Source organism: Hetaerina americana, unplaced genomic scaffold (assembly GCF_022747635.1).
Source record: "Hetaerina americana unplaced genomic scaffold, ioHetAmer1.1.p SCAF_44, whole genome shotgun sequence".
Lineage (NCBI taxonomy): Eukaryota > Metazoa > Arthropoda > Insecta > Odonata > Calopterygidae > Hetaerina > Hetaerina americana.
This window is the reverse complement of record NW_027287030.1, coordinates 1795001-1821816: the sequence shown is the minus strand read 5'-3', so window position 1 is coordinate 1821816 and position 26816 is coordinate 1795001.

Below are 26816 nucleotides of genomic sequence, written 5' to 3'. Positions count from 1 at the left end.
TCTAGGTTTTCCTCAAATTGGATCTAAATAGGGCAGCAGCGGGGATGTTGACTAAAATAGCCGTTACTTGTAAGTATGTTTCAATTATTTTGAATTAATGATGGAAAGTATTGAAGAGAAAATTAAATACAGTTCAAAGAAGATCATCAAAAACGCCACGAAAAGAAATTTCTTGAAATTAAGTTGCTGAATATATTAGGACAGGAGTTCCTCCTTCTATTATGAGATAAAGACTCAGTTAAATTAGCCCCTCATCGATCTACAGTAAAAAGATCGAAAATCATAACCAGTCAATATCTATTCAATTCATCTACAAATCATTCGCATTTAACAATAATATTCACTGAATACATTGACCATTTATTTTATTAAAAATTCGTTGAGTCAGTCTTATTTTTATTAATGATTATTACTAATTTACTTTGGAGAAACTCAATGGTCGAGTCAGGAAAATACTTCAACGAAGCCCTAATGGATGGTGGTAAAACCTGGATAAAATCCTTTCGAAGGTGTTTGCCCACCTTTTCACCCTTATTTGAGTCGCGACCAAATTAATAGAGCCAACAGGAACCCGATACCCGGATGCTTTTATAAAAGGCTATTTAATAGAGCAAAATAAAATATGAAGGCACACATATTTTTAATTATTACATACAATATTTTTAAAATTAAGATATTATTCAAGCTGTGTGACAGATTTAAAATGAATCGTGCTATAAAATCCACTTTCTTAAATTTACTCTTTAATCTACTGACTCCCAAGTCTATCGCTATTCCATTTGTAAACGCGACTCATGGATTGGAAATTGCATTATAAATGAAACGCTATTTTAAATCCCCCCCTTGCCACACGCCCCCACAGTTTCTCGCAGGGTAAAGCCATAGATATGCTTCTTCGCCTTGATCACGATTAATAGTGGTAACCACAGTAGAAAGGGAAATAATTTGTATGAATTTCCATAAAATAATCATATATCCAATCCTTGAAAATCTATGTACTGCATCCATAGTAGTTGGTATTATTTTTTCAATGACAGACGAGAAAATTGTGAATTAGACGTATGGTGCTAATTAAGCACTTGGGTATGAAAGAATTTTCTCGGCTTGCTGATCCAAGCATATACGATATCAAGTAACCTTAAGTCAGAAGTGCTCTCTACGAGATGGTTTTTCCCTTAAACCCCTTCCCTTTAGTCTGATGGCGAGTCAAGAGTAGAATCCATTGGTAGGGCTCATTTTGGATCGCAGGGACTCTTGAACACCCAGCGAGGCCTCAAGAGCGCAAATGTGTCTTTAAAAAAATCCGTCAAAATTGGAAAAGTGTTTTACGCTGCTTCATCCCTTACGTAAGGCGTAGTTGACTCCTTCTGACTGACTGGTTCATTAACAGATAATGGCAGACGTTACCCTTGGAGGGAAAAGAGTAAGCAATTAGAATAAGTTAGTTCTTGAGCTAATCAAACTCTATCAAACCAAGCAACTCAGAGTATCGAAGTAATTTTGGACAGTGCTTAACTGTAAACATTTATGAAACAATAGGAAAATTTACCCTTTTTACTGACCCTATTCAGAGCTTTCGTTTGAAAAATTGGCAGGAGAGAAAGAAATTTGTCGAAGTCTAAAAAAACTATAGGTTCGCTTATTTTGATTGCCCTCTTGACGACAAATAAAAAGCATAGGTTCGGTGACCGCTTATTGTATACCCCTTTTATTTGTGAAAAAGTAATAACATATAAGTGATTGAGAGTGTCGTATTCTCAATCGCACTCAATACGGAACACATCTAAACCACTATAATTTTTCACTAATTCCACACTTTCGGGTCATTTGTCTCTTTTCTCGCTAATAATGCGAAAAACTTTCTGTTGAAGCGTTGAGTCCTGATGCAGCACGTGTCACTTTTGGTCCTTTTCATGGTTTTTAACGTTGTTTTTGACATTTTTCCGCAGCTCTATTATTTTTTTCGGAGTATATTTTTTGCCGGTGACGACGGGGTAACGTCCTCGTCTGCCAATCCAAGGATCGCGGGTTCGATTTGCACCTGGGTGGGTTTTTCTCCAGCTAGAGCTTGGGTGTTTGTAATCGTGTCCATTGTTATCACTGTTGATAGTCCGATGTAAAAGGCCCAAAAGTGATGTTTTCGGACTAAGGGTAAATAAATAAATTTCAATTTGCTTCGGCCATTTCGTCATTTATTCACAGAGAGAGAGAGAATTATTTTCAGAAAGAGAGCGATTCGGATTTATAAATACTGAAAACTTAATGCTAGATTTACCTCATTAAAAATATTCTATCGTACTGGTTTACATAAGGCATCGAAGAAACACCAAGCCAGCCATAGTGGCGTCTACTTGAAATTACTTGCCCATCGCCTAAACCTTTTGTGATGCGCATGAGGAAATGTACGGTTCAACTTTATAACCGTAAAATGGTGCGTTGAACTTAATCTCAATAAATTGATGAGTTGATAGAGTACACACTCAGGGTCGTTCATCCGCAAAGGAACACGTCCCCAGAAATTCTTCCCGAGGCAATAACCTGGAGACGCCAAGGATTATACGAGAACTTACTTGCACTTAATTGAAAAGTCGGAAATAATACACCAAGCGCCTAAGGTTTTCTTATGAAACGACATTAACAAACATCTGAGATATTCTTTCTCATTTAATCAATAAGACTAATTTGATTTAAGTAAAACTCATTGTAAAACGCTGCTTTGACCGTTCCAAAAATGCCTATTCTTATTTACACGTAGATTCCTTCATAAGTAGCCCGTAGGTACCTAAGTACTTCACTGGTTCATCTACATCTACATAATACCCCGCAAGGGCGTGTGGCGGGGCATGTTAGGTCACCACCCGTAAAATGGAAAAAGCCACACTCAAAACCAACACATACATGCAAAACTTTACCCACAGTGGCGTATAATTTCATGCAAAAATCCTTTTATTTTACATTCATGCAAATACATATATTATCATCTAACAAATAATTTTACCTTAGAATGCAGTAAAAAATGTATCCAATAACGTGCAAGCTAGAATTTTAAAAGTAATAAGGTGTAATTCCACTATCGCATGTTCAGTTTAGTTCAGTGTATTATTTGAATCTTCGAGTAGAAAAACAAATCACATTAAAAAGACATTGTGATAGAATCTCTTTTGCTCCCAGTTCGATATATATTCCACCAAGCACGCGCGCGCGTGTGTGTATGCGAGTGTGCGTGTTTCTATAGGGATGTGGTAGTCTAGTGGGTGGAATGTTGGCCCACTGACCGCAGGTTCGATTCCCCGGCAACGTCTCTAGGCACATTCATCGCCACTCAAACTGTAGGAGTTTCGTGTACCAGACTTCAATGGGAAACCATATGCGGCACAGGGAAAGGAACTGACGGGAAGATAATATTCAAATTTTTGGGAATTATAAAAATCTTCTGAGTCTCCTGGAGCCATAACATGTTTTGCTTGGGCTCACATATTTCCTTTATTGTTCCAGTTCGAAATTTTAGTAACAATGGCCTATCTAAATTTGTCAAATACTGCAATTCAACAGTAAAATGGCCATATTAAGTATGCTTCAGCATGCAATCCCATTTTACATTGAAGCAATTGACATTTTACAACTACAATGCTTTGTGTTAGGACATCAATCCATTATTCCTTAATTTTTTTGAAAACAACATTAATTTCCAGTCATGATGTTTCCAATTTTTTTAACCCTAATCACGATGTTTATGTGTGAATTTCACACGCTGTTGGACTTAGTACTGGATGAGATCTACCCTGAACCTATCAAACCGACCATCGGGTTGATATCTGTTCGGTTTATAATAGATTCGGTTTATAATAGTTCGCCCTTTTTTCTGATGTTTTTTTTATTTCTCTTGTTAATTGATATTAGAAAGTAATGTCAACTGTTTTATCAAAAGGTGTAGGCTTTGGAGAGAAATTCGGGTTCAGATCAGAAATAATGGCGAGTCTATGACTTTGGACTGGCAGGGTTAATATAGACGGAATTCCGTTCGTTGTCCTCGGAGGGTTGGTTGACACCGTGTGAAAGGCATTTGTAAACACGGCCAATGGCCTCAGTGCATGAAAGGTATAGACTGCCTTCTGTCATCGACCGATTTGAATTGCCAACAAGTTATTCTGATCTTGGGAGGCCAGACAGGGTTGGATAATCCGCAATAAATATTCCTTCACCCGCCATCCACATGAATGACATTCTTAGGAAAACAGTTTCATAGGCATTTTGACTGTTAAATATTGACAAACGTGACAAGAGAGATATGCACGATTTCCTTATACATTTAAATGTACAGATACTTCTTACGACAGAATAGTAATTATTACTAACGGAAGTTGACTAGTGGAAATATATTATTGTTAGCATTTTTACACTTCAAATCTTTGCATAAATAAATATCCTTAAACAAAACTACACAATAAACATTTTTTCAGTTCTACAGTTCAGTTTTCTTCTTGTACGCATTTTTTACCTCCTTCCTCTATCTGCATAGGTGTAATGATGACCAAAAGAGTATTCGTTTATGTCTATTGTATGTGGGTGCATATAATTATATGTATAATGTGAGAGTCTCACGAATGTGAATAATAATGTACACCAAGATAGCACTAGCGAACGAAAACACAGAAAAGAAACTCACACGTATTCCATATATTATATATATATATATATATATATATATATATATATATATATATATATATATATATATATATATATCGATTATACGGAAACACTCTCACGAGCAGTATAATATAGGAACGGCACAATAGAACACACTTAAAAGGACAGTAAGACAGTCTTACTTGAAGAAGGCCTCGGAGAAGGCAGAAAGCTTAAACAATTTATCGTCTGAGTGTCCTTTTAAGTGTTAGTATTTCATTCATGTTCTATTGTGCCGTCCCAATATATATACATATATATATATATGTATGTATACTATATATATACTCATATATACAGAAACAGATGTAAGGAAAAGGGATAGGAACACATATAAAGGACGAACACAATAAAGGTGGGGAAGGCGGAATCGAACGGATCACAAGAGTAAAAATATTTCCTTGACCGGGACTCGAACCTCGGATCTTTCCACTTGCCGGACGGATGCTCTTAACCACTTGAGCTATCGAGGAAACGTAATTTACCCTGAGATCCGTGGGTCTAATATGTCGCCAAGCGCCCCGATTCTTTAGCCAAGAGATGGCGTCAGGGGGCTGTTTCACCCACCAAAGGAGAAACAGACAATACACAAGAGGAAAGGACAGTGGTTTAGAATTCATACAACATCATACAGGAAAGGAACAGTGCGTTTCGTGGGCGCGCACACGCACACATACAGGGTGCGTTCCAAAAGTAATGCAATCAAATTTCCCCGCCGCACCTATTGGTTGGAGTGAGATCAAAGCCCTTGAAGTCTGCTGGGGAGACAGCCATTACATATGAATGAAATCTTCATCAAAGATAGCGTACCCATTAGGTATGATATGTGCAACTCTGAACGACTATTATGCACTACGCATTGCAAGAACTTTCTTCTATTTGCCATCCGTCATTTCTTTCTTCAATTCTTTGTGCCTCTTCATTAAAACCGAGAAAAGTGTCTTAAGATTTTGGGTGAATGATTTTTGAACAGCATATCACACTACATGTATTTTCTATCATGGAAAAGTTGTTTTTGTAAGCTTAAAGAGGTGTATCGTAGTTTTATTAGACTCAAATAAATTATGAGGGATTTTATGGTAGTATTGTAACTCTTAATGAAAATATCTGTACAAATAAATTGTTCAGATTTTTTTTATAAATGTCTTGCCATTTTAAAAGTGGTAATTGCCTAAATTTTCTTCAGTGCCAATCAATGAATGAATAAACGTATGAAATGTTTTGTAACACTTGGCTTTTAGGTATTTTGTCAGAGGCTTTTCACTGCCATTCGCACAGCAAATATTTGATTGGGTAATCTTCTTTGGATAATTTTTGTTTCTAATGTGTGACAATTTTTTCACTCACTCTTTTTGTTTCGCTCTAAATTCAGTCATGGTAAAGTTAGAATCCTGTAGTGACTAGACACGATTTTCAATCAAACAGATAATGATCAAATATTATAGTTATATATTTATGTCGATTTTTAATTGCTTACTTGGTAGAAATTGATTTTAATGGGATAAAAGAACTGTGAATTAGAAAAGCAGAAAGTGTCAACAGAGTAGGTTGAAATTGTTTTTTTTTAATTTGTAGCTCAGGCGTGCTTGCTTCTATTATGGATATAGTTGCTGAAAATAGTCAACGATAAATGAATTATATCTCAATCAAATTAATAAAATTCATATGTCATATTAAGTTTCCTGATTCCATGCGTGCAGTGTGGGTAGCGCGTGTTGCAGGAACATTTTATCCTCCTAAAATATCGTAAGTCTATTGGTGAAGTAGATATTTCTTCAGATTACCATAATTTCTTCACGGTTTAAATCAAACAAAATAATATAAAAGAACTACGCCATTTAAGTATAAAATCATGCCATATTTCCGCTTAATTGTTAAAGATTTATGAAATCAGAATGTGTAAACTTTCCTGAAACCAATCTTTTATGCATTCAGTTTGTCATCAGTCCCAATTGAAGGCCATAAAAGAATTATCAATATGCGGACATGAACTGAGTTCAACTTTGAGGGAAATGATTACGTTTAAGGGTGATGAGATTTACACGTGAGCGCAAAAACAATTATTTAAGTTTTTATTGGCTGAAGTAAATTGATTGATTGATTGAAGTAAAGCATTTTTTAAATGGTAAAGTGCATCCTTGGACTAAGATGGACATGTTTTACGTTTTTCCATGTAACAAAATGATTTTAAAAGCCTTCTCAATGTTCTTAAGGCGAAAGGGAGTAATTTTTTCCACTAAATTAATATTATTACTTCAACATTTAACTCCAGACGTCAATGTTAAGCCGGAAAGTTTGCTTCTTGAATTTTCTTGCTTTAAAATCCGTTTGAGACGCACAGTTATCGAAAATATCTACACACATTAAGGAAGCTTTGTTTTTCAAATCCTTTTTATCTAATTTACTTCCTTTTGAGAATTTTCAAACAAAAAATTGTTGAATTATTCCATAAACGATTAGCATATACGTTCAGTCAAGAATCGAATAGGAGATATTGCTTTTTTTGATTTGACTTGACAATAAAAATTGGCGCTATTGGATATAAACCTTTGAGGTTAAAATCTAATTTTCCATTTGTGGAAATCTGTGGAAAAGTACGAGTCTTTCTTTCTTTTTAGTAATGGATATTAAATACTTCCACGAAGTGAAGCCTGAAACAATAGAATATATTCTAATTTTCCATTTTAGCTCTTCCCATTTTCCTAGGCATATATTGCCAAACTATCCGATTTGGACCTTAGGATTACAGATTTCACCGTTTTCCGATGCGAGATATATTTTTTTTCAGGTTTATCTACTTTTATCTACGCAATACTCCGCAACCCGTCTCAAAAGCGCGTGGCGGGGGATGGTAGGAACACCAGCCATACATGCTGAACCATTAGCTCACATATGTACCTGAATATATACTATATTAGCTAATACACAAAATCATTTTGAGTATATGCATAGATACATTCATTAAATTGTTTTTTTACAGATCAATACATTTTATCTTTCAGTTATACATTTGCGTGCTTGGGTTCAATTTTGTCATGATTTCTCATCGCGCGGGAAAGAAAGAGCACCTGAATCTGTCCCTCTCCCTTACATCACCTTGGTCGAATCAGCTGAAGCAATTTGTCACGACGACAATTTTCTATGTGTCACAAGTAGATCCTACACTCTTTGTAACAGTACAAGTTTTGCCACTCTCACTAAGAATCAAAAGCATCCTGGGACGATTGCTCCAATATATGTACATGTCACGCTTACTCTCATCTCGCAGCAATCCCATAAAAGACACAGCGAAACCCTTTGCGGTAAGTGTCTGGTATCCAGACACTTACCGCCTATTTCACATGTGATCAAACTAAAGCGAATTCACACCTCTCTCTGTCTCTCTTCCTCTCTCTTCCTACTCTTCCATTACATTTTCCGACAACTCGTCTAATGGAACCTAACCTCTTAAAGGATTATCCTCATATTTTTTTAACGCGTGTACCCCATCAGAAGTTTGAAGTATGTATAAAACCTCAAGTTTTTGTTGATCTATTATCTTAAATACTCTCCTCAATCCCACCCATTTTATAATTTACACCATTCTTATCTTTTCGTTCATTCCAAAACTTCTGCACAATTTAAGTCCTGGCATTGAATGCTACCCTTAATTCAAATAATTCAATTCTATGCAACAATTTCAGAGTTTAAACATCATTCGCCTTTACTGGGATTCGAACCCAGATCCCTCAATATCCGGTCGAGTGCTTTAGCCAGTTAAGCTATCTAGGCGTCCTCCTAAAATCTGAAATTTTTAAAAGCGGATGACTCCGTTAAAAGTTACTGTTGCGGCATCTCCCGCAGTTTCTTTGGAATTCAATTCTAGTATAGGACAGATATTAAATTTTGGCTTGAGTAATGATTTCCATGCTTCCTTTTCGTAATTTGTGGATTTCACATTCCCTGGAGAAATTACAATTACTGTTAGGCGAGCTCAATCCACACCTGGAAATCCAAATCCTCTATCTTTCGAAGAGAATAGGACACGGATAAAGAAGGTTTTCTTGGTTTTTTACTCTTCCAAGGGAAAGAGGTGTTCCATCGCAACGGAATTGAAGCAAATATTTTTTCAACTGTGCATTCCATCGCAACGGAATTGAAGCAAATATTTTTTCAACTGTGCATTGATATTTTTCTTAAAATGTAAGAACGAGATTGTTATGTGTTAAGGAAGTTGGGGATTTATATACGTAAGGGTTCAATGGGTAAGTGGGGGGGGGGGGGAGAAAGGCACAGGACAAGGAAACGAATGACCGAAAACTTGCCGTAAGCAGATTGTGAGAGAGAATTGAATCCTGTCCATTCTGGTTCACGTTTACTGCGTCGCAGCATTCGGATACTACGACGCAGAAGTTGCGGTGGGGTCCGTGAATGATAATTGGATCGAACAACACGCAAGCGGAAAACGGGGGCCCGATCGGGCGAGGAGGCGTTTCGTTCTCATTAATCGCGTCCGGGAATCGGTCGAGGAGTCAGTGGTAACGCGGACGGGGTGGCGCGGGAAAGGTCAGGGGACGGGTCACAAAGGGTGGGGGGAGAGGGTGGAATAAGCAAACTAAGGAAGAGGGAGGAGGCAATAGAGTGCGATTGGCAGAAGCGTAGTAAGTCATGGGAGGGGAGCAGTTGACTTTCCCACGGGAAAAGGGATGTCGTAGTGGCCGTGGAAGAGGAGATGAAGGGGTGGAGAGAGAGAAGGGTAGGCGGACATAATAGACGAGTTCGATTGCTATCCGTTGCCTATGGGACGCCCACGATGTGCCCTTCAGGTGCTAGTGCTAACATGTATGAGAGGATGGTCAGTCGTCAGCATTCTGGATAGCTTTTCGTCATAATATGTTGCCTTCTTTATCGTCGATAGTTTAGTGAATAAGACTAGTGCACAACTTTACCAACTCCACAGAGAACCTGACAATTTACATCTACACAATACCCCGTGATACACCGCAAAAGCGTGTAGTGGTGTTACGATACCAGGAATGTATGCAACCTTATTAGTTTATGCATGTTAGCACATGTAAAACTCTCGTCCACATACCTGCTTATATATATCACACAACAATTGTTGTGCTTGACCAAATAAGTAAAATTCTAGATTGAAGTTGATTTAATATTTTCGGGCTCCTGTGTTTGATGGCTTACGGCACGAGGGAAGAATGTGTACTTGTATCTGTCTTTGTCGGTGTCCATCCCTATTTCATTTTGATGCAGTGTGTGTGGCAGGGGGTAATTCTGCTCCAAGCATGCAGCATCAAAACTAATTGTGGCTTAAATGCTAGTTTTCAAGAGATATATTGAGTAAATTCAATAATTAACATTATTTTATAGTAATTACATTCCCTACTGAGTGTATTTTTAACCTATTTCTCTACGCAAGTAATATGAGCTGCTGGTAAAAAGGACAAAAATCTATGCGTGGTTGACATAGATTCACCCCGTCATTCACCATAGTGATCCTACATAGTCGTAGATGAGTAGTAGTTTTGAGGGGAGGCGACCGACAGCTAAGGTTATTTGCGCCATAGGGGATGGATAGGAAAGGATGAAGGGTGGAGAGAAACCCGGCGTCGGCATTAGCCTACTCTTTACGAAAGGCGCCAAGGGGTCCGCAGTTTAACGTCCCATCCGACGGACGGCGTACTCACTTATAGTGCCCTCCACAAAGCACCTCAAGTAGGGATCGAGATACCTCTGAAAAATATTCAACACCGCCGGGATTTGAACCCGCGCCCTCATGGAGCCAGTACGTTAGCCCCCGCACCATCTCGATCCCCAGTCGTAGATGAATTATGCATTCAGGATATTCTTGTAGGAGGAATATATGAAAGTGGAGACGTGTGACATATAAAGATTTAGAGCTGTTAGATCAATATCATTGGAGTAAAATTTTAGCCGCCTTATATAATCATTATCATTATTTTTCTATGATGTTTTGCTTTATGTAACCACAATAAAACGAATGACGGATTCCGCAACGGTTATTTCTAGCTTTGGCAGCCATTTTCTAGTCTCGGCGTTTACAATAATGGAGATTGGGGTCATGAAATTTCAGCCCGTCGTTTTCGGCTATACGTAGAACGTTTGCAAAATAAAATTCGATGGAAAATTCATGCGAAAATCATAAGAAAAAATACAGACATGCCATATCCGGCTTATTCAAATCGTTTGCCGAAAATAGGCAGTTTTACAGCCAAGTGTAATACTACATATTGGCTAACTTAGATGTAATAAATCCTACTGTTTCCCTGAAATAGAAAAAATAAACCATACCCAATGGTACCAATTTCATTTCCGTTCCAATATAATTTTTCTTTGAGTTCCAACATTATATACTTGATTGCTTTTCTTACACTTCCTCAGCTGTTGTTCAATTAGTCTGCCCTTTATTGGACTTCCGACTTGCTCCGCAGGAGGTCCGTCGAGGGGAAGAAATAGTTGGCTGCTACAAGCGAGAGAACGGAGAGGGTTGTGATAGGCTGCAGGGGGTGAAATATTTCGCGCCCAGTACGCGCGACATTTACCCTGCTCCTCCTCCCAGGAGGGTTGTTCATGACTCGGAGAAAAAATTATTTCGAAATGGTCACCTTCTTCTTCCAACATCCTCTCCCTAATTCAAGCTACAAGCTCCTAAACTATTATAAGTAGCCTTTGAAATGGTAAACAGGTAAATATCACAGTTACAAGTATAAAACAGCGTAAAAATATTTTTAATTTATGAAAACAAATCATTTGTTGAGAATAAAAGACTAATTAAAGATAACGCCTTTGTTTTGATTGATGTGCTCGTGATGATCGAGATTAAATGAAAAGTGTGCAAATCAATGAGTTTAATGCATTTAATTAATATTAAATGCAATTAATTCAGCTTATTCTCCGTTTTCCACTGCAATTAATTATAACATTTTACAAAAGTATCAGTGCGAAGCATCTAAAAGTTAAAATAGTCTAAGAGGAGCTAAGTGTCACTAAATACATTTGTAGCAAAGTGTAATTAAAGGTTAACAGAGAGAATTTCTTCACTTCGCTTCAGTTATGTGGCGTACAGAATACGCGGCCATTATTTGGCATCTAAATCTACATGATATCCTGTAAATCTACCACAAGGGTGTGTGGTAGGGGTTGATTCAACACCAATTTTTACATCACTAAAACTAAATTTTTTTAAATTTTTAATTACAATTAATATGTAATGTAATCCTAATAAACGATTAAAATTACATATACACGCACTACGACATCTAAGGGTGAAGTTCTTCTCTACAAATGCGAGAAATTAGACGTACAATAAACTATGAATGGATTAAATAAAATACGAAATCTATGGGAGATAGTGTTTACTCCGGAATTGGAAATTTTTCAGAGAAAATTCGGTAGATTTTTTGTTTTAACTGCTACGAGAAGGGAGTAACCGTGACGGATCACTTACACATGGAATTATTATGGCCCCAAATTGCATTGGTAGACTCGACCACTAAGGTGGACTGTCAAGACAGATGCAAGCACTTGTTCTCACAATACGGAACCGTAACACAATCGAAGCTATGCGCCTGAATATATTTCCTTAAGGTCATTTATTTAATGATTTAGTCAATTATTGCATGGCATTATAAACTATGCATACTCATAGGTGTACTAACCTACATTTACATCGACACAATACACCGCAAGTTACCGGAGCGGTGTATGGCGGGCGGCGCTAAGACACCATCCTTAAATATAGAGGGTAACTACATGCAATGCCACCAAAAGTACATGATAAGATATTCATGCAAAACTTATTTTAACGTATACACATTTTAATACACATACAAGCAACTAGTATTCCTAAGCCAATGCACCTACGAGTATACTATATGTCTACGAAGCGTTTGATCTGGTTCCCGGTTGCTGGTTATAATTAATTTTTTTGCTCTTACTTTGACTTCAATTTTGTCACTATTATGATTCCTGATGGGGGATCGAGATGTTGCGGTGGCTATCGTACTGGCTTCCCACCCAGAGGGCCCGGGTTCAAATCCCGGCGGTGTTGAATATGTTCAGTGGTATCTCGATCCCTACTTGAGGTGCTTTGTGGAGGGCACTTTGAGTGAGTACGCCGTCTGTTGGATGGGACGTTAAGCTGCGGATATCTTGGCGTCTTTCGTTAAGAGTAGGCTAATGCCGACGCTAGGTTTCACTCCACCCTTTCCTCCATCCTTTCCTGTCCATTCCCTATGGCGCAGATGACCTCAGCTGTCGGTCGCCTCCCCTAAATACTACTACTGATTCCTGATTGTCCGATGAAAGAAAAAATATTTATATATTTCTGTACCGAAGTCTATCTCCTTTATCGTATCTTTGTATTCTAACTTTCCCATATAATGCGGGACCATAATAATTCCCTTTGTATCATAGTTATTCATATGAACATTGCTAATTGCCTTGAATCTTTCTGAGTACGTGTATGCGCACTAACGTTGCGAGTATCGATGTAGTCCTGAGGATATTTGAGGTAAACCTATGGGAATAGCACATAACATTGAATGCAATGAGAAAAATGGATTTTTCATGGGTGCATTCACAAGAAGAATTTATATGGTAAAAAAATAATTTGGCTCAAGGATATCCAAACGAAATAGCCAAATGTCTACTTGATGATCAATTAGGATAAACTCGAAACGTTTTCCTCAGAATGCTTCATTTACTCAATGGGTATACATTCCTGTTACCGCATAAAAATAATCTCTAATTCGTTCATTTGCGATAAATTTTGCTCTAAATGATAAAAACTTCTGCAGCTTCTCGGAAGAGACAAAAGATGAAGCAAAGCTCTTTCGGCTGACCAAGCAATATCGCTTCGTATTAAGTCATCAAACCGAATTTTGCTCAAAAGGAAAAGATCAAAGACTGAAATACGTATGCAAATTTCACAGGGAGAATGAGCCGAAGTAGTTCAAACGCGTTCAAAGGTTCTCATAACATCAGTTTCCCCTGAAATCTCAAACTTCGATGTTTTCGAGTTCGCATCAGTTTGCTTAAGCTACGCACTTATGGAACGAGTTACAGAGGAACGGAAAAATACTCGCCGACCTACCTCTTCAAGTGAATCGTGAATGAAGGCAACGGATATTTTTTAGATCAAATAAGTTCACTCTTTTGTGTATGGATCAACCAGTTTCGCATATTAGCCGTGACTGTTGTAAAAAAGGATGAATACGTACCAGTTATAATAGCAAAAACAGCAGTTATGTGAACATATTTTTTGAGATTTTTTTTATACTCGTGTTCCGCTTATGCGTGAACCAAATTAATTATTTATATGGTAAATTTAATAAGTTAATCTAATTAGCTAACATGAAAACATTAAAAAGGTCGTTTGATGAGTAAAAAATCTTAAATGCAGTACAGAGTAACTCTAAAATGCATCACTATCATCTGTAAAAAAAAACGTACCACAATTTTGCGACCTTTTTTTCAAGGACTCAACGCGACTTTTACCTTGTGCAGACAAAAATTTTTCTAAAGATCATCCAAGCGTCTTCAGGTCGAAGGCATAAGTTTTTTAACTTTGATACACGTAAGATTTCGAGATTTAAGCTAGATAAAATGACATATATCAAACGAAAATATGAAACCAAAAAATAGAGAAAAACGTAATGGTGAACCCCCGTCACTAGATTATATCTACGGGATGAATGTTAACCATTGTAATGGAGAACGTGTTAGCAATTTCTTCCGCCTTCTGTGACTCTTTTGGTTGCTGCGCTCTGATTGGTCGAACTTCGTATCACCTTTTGCCACGCACACTACCTTGCTTGGAGACATGTATCAAAGGAGCACATATGTGACAAATAGAGCAGTGTGGCAAAATTGTTGAAAGATTTGTTTTGGGACCCGCTCCAAAAACGAAGATTAATTTTTAGGCTGAATCTCTGAAGTAAATTTGAGACCGATCCTGTTTTTCTAAGATGTTCAGCAACATTCTAAAAATCCCAAATTATTATGTAAGATATGATCACCCATTCAAAATTAGAGAGATAAACTGCAGAACGGATTGGTTTAAGATTTCCCCTTTTCTGGAAACTATTAGCGAGATAAACAGCTTCGACTCCCATCAATTAGGGATTAAACAGAATCATTATTACGTATAGTATGAATTATTACTGAATTCACAGGCATTATACGGTCCATCTGTGGCTTCTCTCATCTGTTTTGAATAATACTTATTCTAAATGAAATGAAATAATTGACTTTGTAATTCCACTCACTTTGTGACTGTGAAATAATTGACTTTGCAACTCCACACAAAAGTGTATGGAATTACAAAGTCAAATATGTCATTTCATTTCAATATGCTATGCAAATTCAATAAAGTTACGTTGGATTCAACAAATTTCAATACCAATTCTCTTCCGAAATGATTTTTTTTTAATGTTTATCGATGTTTTTCGTTTTCTGTTTTAAGCACAACTCATTCGTTGGTCGAAGGTCGGCGAGTTCATTTCTTCATTAATAGTGAGCAATGTTCTACAAGACGAGATAATTTTGCGCAAGTCGGCTGGGTTAGGGTAGATATTAGTATGGGTACATGGCACTACACACTACCATATTTCTAACAACTGACAAACATAACCCTAAAATAATATAAAACAAAGTATTTCACATCACGATAACTTATTCTATATCTCTTCACAGTTTCAAGCTCCCTCAATTTCAACCAAAAACCAATTTCTTCCCCTCCTCCTGCCTCGCTTTCCCAGAATTTTTCACTCTATCACTGAATTCGGCATCTTACATCCTATAGGCATCTCCCGCAACCACTTTTTCTGCCTTCGTATCTCACCAAAACAATCGTCTTTTTTTCCTACCTATATCTAGGATCATCTTTTGATTTTCTCCGCCTTTTTTATATATATTTTGTTCCTGTTCAGATGAACTTTAAATTTAATAACTTATGCAATGACGCGCTATAATACTCGTCTTACTCTTGAATAAGTAACATTTTCTCCGATGGATTTAAAAGGAAACTGACCTTCCAAAACTATCTGCCGCAAACAAGACTCGGAATTTAAGTAATCGTTGCGTCACACACACACAACTAAGCCAAGAATTTCCTTCCACGCCTCGCCTCCCCACGGGACCGCCAGCCCACGTTCTCGGTCAAGTGCGGATGTGCTTTTCTTTTATTTCCGCCCTCTCGCTGCAGAACAATGAATACGAGCAGGAAGAGAAGTACTGTGCATCCCCACGGGGCAACGAAAAGCAGATCTAACATCATTTGAATGGAGACGTAACCGCGGGGTTTGTTCGGAGGAGAGGAGAGATGGTGTTGTTGTTGTGCGTATATCCCGATGGGGTTCAACGTTGAGGTTTCGTCACCCCAACACATCTTTCTCACACACACGCACGCACATCCCCCTCCCACGAAGACCGGCCGCAAAACCCACGCACGTTAGTCACTGAGCAAACGCCGTTGATCACGTGACCCGTCTGTTTGTGGACACGCGCGGGTCGAAGGCATTTCGCACCGGGGAGGCGGCTTCAAGGAGGAGAGTGGAGGAGAGCGGGAGGGAAACACTTGGCCAGGGAGACTGAAAAACAATCGAACAAAGGAAGATCGACGCGGCGAACGGAAAATGCGCAGTAGATGGCGGATGCGGGGGAGAAAATCACTCCCGGGGGAGATTTGGAGCGATGGGAGTGGAGGCGTGTGAGGGGGTTGGTTTTGTTAGTAAACAAAGCCCTTGGTCTTTGGGGTTGGCTCTCTCTATTTTCGAAGCGCGGTCACTTTAACGCATCCTGAACTTTTTTTTGCATCAACTATTCGACATGAATTGGTTTTTAATTGATCTACGAAAGCAATTCCATTCGTCGGATTAATTAAGCACGCAGTAATTACGTCAACTCACTCACTACCCCTACAAGACGGTGAGCTGGCGTGACGAGGTAGGTGTTAAGATTTTCAGCGATTCAGGCTCAAAATATGAGTACAAACATGCATGAGGGGGGACCCAAAAGTAACGGAAATCGGGCTGCGGTGGGGAGCGAGAGTGGGGGAAGCCTTTGTTCGGCCGGTCGTACGTCAGGCTCACGCCACCTGCGTCAGTATGCGCAGCGCCGTCGCTGTGACTGTATCGGTCCGCCCGTGAGAGCTGTTTAAGTTAAACAACTTTTTTCATTTCGGCGAAAAACGTGATAGCGGATTATCAAGAGCAACAAGTGAAATTTTGTTTCCTGTTGCGGAAATCGGCCGCGGAAACTATGGTAATGCTCAAGACTGCTCATGGGGAAGCTGCCATAAGCAAAACCAGAGACTACGAGTAGTTTACACATTTTAAAAATGGTGAAATGTCAATTGAAGACCAACCCCGTTCAGGCCGCCCTTCAACATCAAGAACTGACGAAAACGTCGACAAAATCAATTCCCCCATCCGTGAAGACCGTCGCAGAATCATTGATCAACTCTGCGAGATGTCTGGAGTGTTATGGAGTACAATTCAGAGGATTCTAGAGCAGATCTTTGGCACACAGGTGACTGATTCTTCCATCATGACAACGCGCCGGCTCATACCGCCCTCTCCGTGATGCAGTTTCTGTCAAAAAACGGCATGGCATTTTCCACCCCCCTACTCACCGGATTTAGCACCCTATGACTTTTTTTTGTTCCCCAGACTCAAAAGGGACATGAAAGGAGAGCGTTTTGACACTGTGGAGGAGGTAAAACAAAAATCGCTAGATGGCCTAAAGGGCATCCCGATTAATGAATATCAGAAATGTTTCGAATAATGGAAGCATCGTTTTCGTGCGTTATGGTCAATGGGGAATACTTTGCAGGTGAACAAAATTTGATTTGAATATATTGAGAACTTAAGAGAATCTATAACAACATTCCTGTTATTTTTGGGTCCCCCCTCGTATGTGTATATAAATACATATATTTGTGTATATATTTATTTATTTATGTACATAAATTGGCTCGTGCACAAAAACAGTACCACTACATTTAAATGCCTATTTACATCATTCACTTATAGATGGTTGGCCAAAAAGTTTGTTTTTTAAATTAAAACATTCTGTTATTTTTATTTGTAATTTGCTGTTATTGTACAGCGTGAGAGGAGAGAGCGAATAATAAATCGGCGGTGGTGCAAACATCTTTTATTTTATCTCGGTAATCAAAGTTGATAACTTGATTTTATGTCATAAAAATTGTCTCCACGTCTCAAGAAAACTCTGGCGTCATAGAAAACCTTTAAAAGTCTTCATTATCCCTTCTCTCTTGATTCAAGGGGCTCTCCATTTTCTTATTTTTTTATTTCTATTTGCCTTGACCTTATTGTTATGGAGCATTACAGTCACACTTACTCTCTTTTCGTATTAATGTTTTAAAAAAGTTGCAGAAGTTTTTCTACGCCTTTTCCTATTCTTAAATGAACCTTTTCCCCTATGGATCCCGAATACTTGCCGCGTATTTCAAATCTGGTCTAACTAAAGCGGACACAACAAGTCTTTCTCGAATTTTCCTTCAACCCATCCAATGAACAATAACCTTTTTAGGCTGTCCCGCATATTCCTCTGATGTGTGCACTCAGTGAAATTTTTATTTGTTTGTATTATACGTATACTACCTTGATCAAAAATTTCCCGGAATTTATTCAGAAAATTAAAAATACAAGTTTATTCATCTAAATCTACGTATAACTCGAGGTGAAACACACGGGGTGATTTTGATGCCAAATCTAATTCGCGATTGGTGATTTTTTCATTATTGACGCCTATGTCGCATTTTAACGTGATTTTGGGTGCAGTCACCTTCAACTTCCTCCGGTCCTATCACCTATGATGCGTGACCGCTCTTGATTTTGCTCGCTGTTTGATGAAGGACAAACTTCCTAAGGTCAATGAATGGTTTTTCCCTAGCCTCTTTTATATCTCCTTTCTCTTCTATTTTTTCTTGTACTTGTCTCATAATCAGGAACTCACCGCCCTTGAGTTTTAATAGAACCCTAAAAACCCTCTATGTATGTATTTTGCACTTACTATATAAGTTCTGTTGAAAAAACATGGTGAAAATCATGCATAAAATATTTCTCCTAGCATTCTTTTTCATATTTTCTACATTCCCTTCACTACCGCACGAAATGCCTGTTTTTCCTCACTCTACCTCTCTTAACCAGCTTTCTCGATTATGTCATAGTCCTAAGCATCCCATTTCCCCTGCAATTTCTCCTCGATCCACTTGAATTTCTCTCTGCAGCCGTCTCTCTTCCTCTGCCATGCCTAACATTCCGTTTGTCTTCCAAGATTTACGGTGAAAACAAAATCATGCTCTTTCGTTTCGTTCTTGAATAGCGTGCTGCGTTGTATTGGGCGCGCCCCTTTCTTCCTAGATATTCCCAGGACCTCGCATGTCTGCCTCCCATGTAATTGGCGAATATTTCTGGCTCCCCATAGTGCTGTCTGGCACTCATACGACTACTAGGCATTTGAGCACGATGTCTGAGAATATAGCGATAATATTGCAAACCTAACGATATCAGCAGCACTTTGGTTTATAAACAGGAATTACTGAATGATTTAAAAGATAAATCTGCAATGGCTTGGGTCGTGTCATTATTTACAGATACGATCATCGTAGTACAGCGATTCCGATGTAGGATTTTAGAAAATTCCATTTCCTTTCTTCCCACTACAAAATAGCCCCTTTCGATTACAGAGATTAGATACGTGGATATTTACATATATTTATATTTGTAATTTCCCCTCACCATCCATCTTTCAGAGGTTCCTTTAGTCATCACTCGAAACCTATGTTTGAAGCACTGTGCGACGGTGCGTTATCATGGTGCAAAATCCACGAGTTTTCTGCCCACATTTCTGGTCTCTTTCGGCGAATTGCTTCACGCAAACGTCTCATAACGCCCAAATAATACTCTTTGTTTACTGTCTGGCCTTCTGGCAAAAATTCATGATGCACTACACCGTTGTAATCCATGAAAACCGTCAGCATTGCCTTCTTTTTTGACTGAAAACGACGTGGTTTTTTTGGTCTCGGCTCATTTGGTGAACGCCATTCACTTGCCTGATGTCTGGATTGCGTGTCGTACTCATAAACCCACGTCTCGTCTCCAGTAATGATCCTTTTGATGAATGTGGGATCGGATTCAGCCTCGCAAATCATGTCTTTTGCGACGTCAACACGGTCTCTTTTTTGCATGAAATTGAGGTCTTTTGGCACCAACTTTGCTGCTACACGACGGAAACCCAAATCATTAACCACAATGTCTTGGGCGGATCCATAGGCAATGTTCAAGTCCTCCGCTATTTCTCTGATGGTTAATTTGCGGTTATTGACCAACATTTCTTTTACTTTATCAATTTTTTCACCGACTTTCGATGTCGATGGTCTGCCACTGCGTTCATCATCTTCGATTGACTCACGACCACTTCTGAACCGCTCGTGCCACTGGTAAACGACCGTTTTTTTTAGAGAATCGTTGCCGAAACACTTTTCCAACATTTCCAACGTCCGTGCGCCACTAAATCCGTTTTTTACGCAAAATTTAATACAAGTTCGTTGTTGCAAATTTAAATCCATTTCTGCAATTGTAAAAAATCGCCAACACACACAGAGATAGATGTACTCTTGGCTACGTAACTTTTGCAAATGTCAAGTTATGACACTAAGATTTAAAGGGAATATCAACGACAGATGTACCAATTTAACAAAAAAAACAGAACTCAAATCGGAACGATGGGAGCGCCACACGGTGGTTATTCCGGGAACTTTTTGATCAAGGTAGTATGTTCTTGATGTATTCGTACGGTTATTGTTGATAATGGAATTTCTTTCTCTACATATTAGTTTCATGGTAAGTGCACTCGCCCGCTAATTCCAAGTCTATAGATTATAATCTCACGCAGAGTAAACACTCAGTCCGCCATTTTTCAAAGGTGATTCCATTAGTGAAAGAAAGGCTTGGCATTACTTTCAGTTTCGCTGCTAAACATGATGCGCAATTTTTTGATGGAATGAGGTCAGGGGCAGACAAAGAAATCCCCAGTCAAGGTCGCTCTGAGCTTTCGCCAAAAACTTACACGAAACAAAAAGAACAAAGTTCTTAAAAGATTATTTCCTCTTAATCCCCTGTTCCTAAGCAAACGTATTTTTCGGATCGGAAGGCATTCCATTTGCAGGACGATATGGCAAACACTTCGAATCTCGCCCGAGCGAGACGTCGGATATTCAATCTTCAATCTCGCCGAAGGTCCTTGGTGCGTATTCGACCGTCGGAAGGACGGGTGGGAAGAGGTTGTGGAGGGTCGGATCATGGGGAAGGCCCGCCGTGTCTCGAGAGGTGGTCATAAAACGTCTGGAGGTGAGGGTTCGACGCTCCCTCCTGTCATCGCCTTTCCTCGTCTTTCGGAGGGCATGGAGCCCGAGAATGGAGTGCCGAGAGAGTTTGTGCACGCCACCTTATGCACCTGACCGCAATTAACCCTCGGGGGTAGGAGTTTTCGTGTTTATACATTCCGGAAGTCCATCTCCAAGGACGAAGGATATAATGGAGAACGAGCAGTGTTTAGTTTAGCTTAAACAAAATTTGCGGGTTCCTAATTTATATTTAAAATTATTATTGTTAAAATAATATATTTTTATTATATTATTGTCATAATACTATTGTTATAATATTATTGTTAGAATATTATTGGTATAATATTATATGTAATGTCATTATTATAATTATGATGCTATAGTTGTCATATCATGGTTTCAACTAAAAGGCCCTTCAACTATAAGAAAAAACTTCAATGGCCATTATAAATGCCTTAATCATAATGTAATAATTATTTTGCCTATTTTCTTTTCTGACTCGTACAGTTTTAAAATAAAATTCCTAAATATTTTTAAATTATTTCTTTGGCCGTTGGGGATAAATTATAAATCTTCAATCTTATTAAAATCATTTTCGACCTGATTTTTAACAAAAGCTTAATTCCCTTATATTTACGATGTAATCAATTCCCTTTCAATTCCCAAATGATTTCTTTGACCACTAGCGATACTGTAATATTTTTAATGTACTTAAAATGATTTGTTTGATCATAATCGTAATGTTTGCCATTCATTGTTGACGATATGACACTAGCACTAGGTAAGAGGAAAGATGGAACTGCCACAGTGTCAATCTCGCTCAAATAAAGCCGATTGATTATTATTATTATATTATTAGCACTTAGTTTAATGATCAATATTGTGAACTTTGCCTTACCTTATATCAAACGCGATGTCTGTAAGTATGAAAAATGGCCTTTAAATTTTCTAGAAATTGAAACAACTGAACAGGGACGCCAAATCGGGGGATATGCTTCGAACCGTTTTTGCATTTAACTTCAATATTTACAGCGCTACGTTTGTTGAGACAATTTAGTTCTAAGTAAAATCGAAGGCTTTAGTTTGCCAATTTTCCAGTTTTCTGTGTCATACATGTGTATGAGGGACAATATGAGCGTGTGCGCGTGCGCGCGTGTACGCGTGTGTACGTGTGCGTGCGTGTGTGTATATATATATATATATGGTACGAGTAAAATATGTGTGTGTATATATATACTCGTACTATATATATCATACATTTTTCAAGTACTTTCTCCATGGGTGGTGTAGGAAAATGTACATAAGAAAAATTCTACGAATCCGAATTATCGAAGTCAAATTTTTTCATGAAAATAGGGAAATGGAAATACATGTTTTTGAGATCTCTGAAACGCGTTTTGATCATTTTCCAATTGATGTCTCTCTTCGATTGTGCCTCGTGTCGGTATGTATTAAGCTTTTTCAAGTAACAGCAGAGCGTGCACCATTTAACATTGAAGGAAGAAATTCTAAGAGATCTTATCATATTTTTATGAGCAGGTAGACTCTGAGATTTTCTTTCTGATCCGTTTACCATAAGTGATCATTTCCGCCATTCTTAACGTAAGTAGCACCACAAAGTCCCTTTTTAAAATTTTCGGAGAACTGAGAATTATTTTCACTATAAACTAATACGAATTACCGTGTAGCCTCGCCTTATTTGACCCATTAATATATGGAGTTTTGAGCGCGGAACTTTAGCCATTACCGATTAATGAACAGATGAATTACCTGGATTATTATAGATGAACCCCCAGGTAAACAACCGAATGAAAAAAGCTCACTAGGCTACCACGTTCTCTACTAATATATAAGAATAAATACACGTATTTACATATTCATATTTAAAGAAAATTACCATTGAAAATAATTAAAAACGCATGATGTTAAAAAGGAGAAGACAAGGAAAGATTTTCATTTGCGAAGACCTACACAAATGCCCCGCGATCTACCAAAAAGGTGTGTGGCAGGTGGTACAAGCACCAGGTGGAAAGGACTATGCAAAAATGAGGAGGATGTTTTAGGGGTATGAAAAAACGGAAAAAATACATCCAATTATAATCCCTGAAAAGATCGTGCAAGGGGGTGCATACATATATATGTACATGTTAGAGGCAAACTAAGTTGTAAGGAAGCCATAATTCCGACAGATTTTCCCACCTCAAACAAGTCATAAATACGACAGATCCCCGTCTTCTTATCTGTCGGAAAACAGAACTTTTCCGCTGGATCAAAGCGGAGGGGATGAACATTAATATAAAACACTTACATGAGAGACCGCCACCATACTCTTAAGGTAATGCAGCGCTGTGAAGCAAGAAGGGGAAAACATTGATCAAACTACGGAGTTTCAATTTGAGGTCTCCACGCCTAGCGCAAGTCAAATGGAAGAGGGATAACTTATTCATTTTTAATAGCCCCTCTTCAAAATTGACATGAAGGTAAAATTCTTGAGAATCGGAGTTTTGGGAACATACCATTCCAGGCACCATTATTCATCGTCATCTCTCCAGGACTTCCCAGGGGCGGAGAACAAGGGGTGCGGTTGAGGGCATGGGGGTTTGGGGGGCGTAGTCTCCCGTTGACGGTGAAAACTGCACCCCCCTCGGCGATGGCGACCCCCTTCTTTCAGCTCCGGACGAATATTCCCTTTCCCGCGAATCTGAGTCAAGGTGTTCATCGGTCAGGGTCACCCCACGGCCTCCACCTAAGGAGGGGACAGCGGCGGATCCCAGTTTCTGCGTCGGGGGCCAGCGGGGGGGGGAGGTGGCTGAGGGGAGGGGGAGGGCACTATATCGATAGGGTAAATGGTGGGAGGATTCGGATATGGGATGTCCTTGAATTACGTAAGGAGGGTTGCGGGTGTGCAATTTCATTACGTTTCCTCACGGGGAGGGGGCGGAGTGATGGGCGGGAGGGTGGGGCGAATTCGAGGATGAATCTCACATTACTAAAGAGTCATCAACGCATACATTCAGCCATTTTTCTGCAGAAAGAATTTTAATTCTCCCTGATTCGTTAAATTGCTCATTGCACAAAGTCGCTTCAGAATCAATAAAGAACTCAGCAACCTAGTGAAAGTGTTTTGAAGTGTTTCTACACCTGAAGAATTGCCCGCCAATCGCCACGTAGGCGTGTGGTGGACAGTGTTAGGGCATCATCGATACATGAACAAATGTGACTTTGTGCATGAATATTATATATATATATAAACATAGACATATAATTATATATACATAAACATATACATATAATTATATATACATAAAAATATACAGATAATTATATAGTATATACATAATTTATTCAATTATATTAGTCATTTATAACCATTTAATTTTGGTCTTTAAATGAAAATATTCGGGTGCTTGGATTCGATTTTGTAATGATTTCGTATATGTCACACTGCGAGAAAAAAACGAGTACTTCACTCTTGTCTTTGAAGGATTGGATTATCTCTCATTTTATCCGAGGGATCGAGTCAACCAAAATAATATTGCAGTCATAATAATTCCCTCGATGCCTTAAGAAAGCCCTTGTTTACATTTTTCTAATGGGTTCAAGTCTTGCCTGGTCTATAGGGATAGAGAAAATATTGAAAGGCAGTTGGTGAAATTAAGAGGGCTGAGATAGAAAGGGGGGAATGTTATGAAAAAGGCGCGGCTGGAGAAAGGAAGAGAATAGACATCATGAAAGCAAACAAAAACTACGAAGATATGAAGTAGAAAATAATGTAGATCAAGTAAAAGGAAGTTCTCGTGATAGATGGAAGTTATTAACCGTTATAAACTATCCAATCCCTATCTTTAATTTACAGAATAACTTGAATGAGTGATCTAGATCAATTTGTTACGTTATTGTGATTATGAGTGAAAAATAAGGGAATGCCGATGATCAGAAAAACTACCACTCTTGTGCGTATGTTGTCAACCATTTTATGTTGTTGTTGGCAGTTACTATTAATATAGAGAGGGTTTTATGTTGTTACGATCTTTATCGACTACAAAACCCTTGTTTGAGTAATTACTCTAATAGTTTTAAAATGGTTTCTAGTAAACCTTAAATCTAGCTAATAGCGCACAAAATTTTACGTTTATCCAAAATCTACATCTCGGTAATACCCTGCAAGCCACCGCAAGAGTGTTTGGCTGGATATTTCAGGGCACCGGTCATAAATACATATATATTAGTTCATACATGCTTTTCAATTATATATATATATATATATATATAAAATATATATATATATTTATATTTGTCGATACACCCAAAAACTCTTGTTGATTCAAAGGGAAAAAGCCCCACGTTAAGGATTAACTCATTTAAGTCCCGAGCACACAGAAGCGTGCTACGAGACTGATTCGTGATCTAAATATGAGCAAAATACACAACCCTGTCCTACCTCTCCTCTGGTTTTTAATTTAATTTTTGCCTTGACTCCGAATAAAAGACAGAAAACCTGTTTTTCGCTGTTGTGTCTTTCCCACCATGTTTTGTTTCTTCGCGTAAATACCTCTCTTAATTCACCTATCTTTCGCTGGTTTAGGCCCATTTAGATTATTGCTGCTAGTATTAATGGGGTCCTAGCGAAGTTGGATTATTTGCCAAATTGGTTCGCTTGCAGCGTAGAGAAGGTAGATTTGTGAATTGCTGTTATGGCGCATTTAGTAGCGTATCCAAAATATTAGAGGATCTAGGTTAGGAATTACTCATGGAGCGAAGGTTAAATTGCATATTGTAAATATCTTGCATAAATTGGAAGGACGTGTCTTTAGCAGTAATGTCGAAAATATGTAATTAGCCCTCTTACTACGGTAGGAGAGATAATGTCAATAAATTTAGAAGGATGAAGTGTAGAACAGATAGATTTTAGATTTCATTTTTTCCGCGAACGACTAGGAATCAGAATAATATTGTCCGATCGCGGTAGGGTCATATTCGAGTCAAAATTAGTCTTAAGCGGGATCGGGATGGCTCGGTGGCTAACGTACAGGCTTCCCACCGAGAGAGCCCGGGTTCAAAACCTGGAGACAATAAATATTATTTAGTGGTATCCCGATCCCTACTTGAGGTACTTTGTGGAGAGCACTTTGAGTGAATACGACAGCCGTCGGATGGGACGTTAAACTGCGGACCCCTTGGAGCCTTTCCCCCAGAGTAGGCCAACCCGACACCGGGTTTCTATCCACCCGTTCTTTCCCATCCATCCTTAATGGCGCAAATGACCTTAGCTGTCGGTTGTCTCCCATAAAAAACTACGAAAACTAATAAGTCCTATATGTATTCACCCCCAGCCACACGCCATAGCGGTGATTTTTAGGGTATTGAAATATGTAAAAAATCTATATAAAAAGATCTGCCGCAGTTTTTCGTGTCACAGTGTGTTTGAGTTCCTCATAAGTCCCTGGATAGACTTTCCCGTAAACCACTTCGAAGAAATCCGTCTGCTTTCCTAGTCTGAGCACGTGCTCATTTCGTTGTGTGTTAGGATTACTCGTCCTTGCTCCCGGTGGAATAGTATTACGACCAGTTTCTCGGCCGGCCACTTTGGCTTTAGTTAACTGGCGGTGGATTCCTCCACGGGGTATCTCCAGAATACCCATATGAGGAAACACCAAAAGATGAAGTAATTACGGCCAGCGCTTTTCACTGGCGGGGAATTTGTTTTCCCCTTGAAAAACAACAAAGAGTGTGAGCG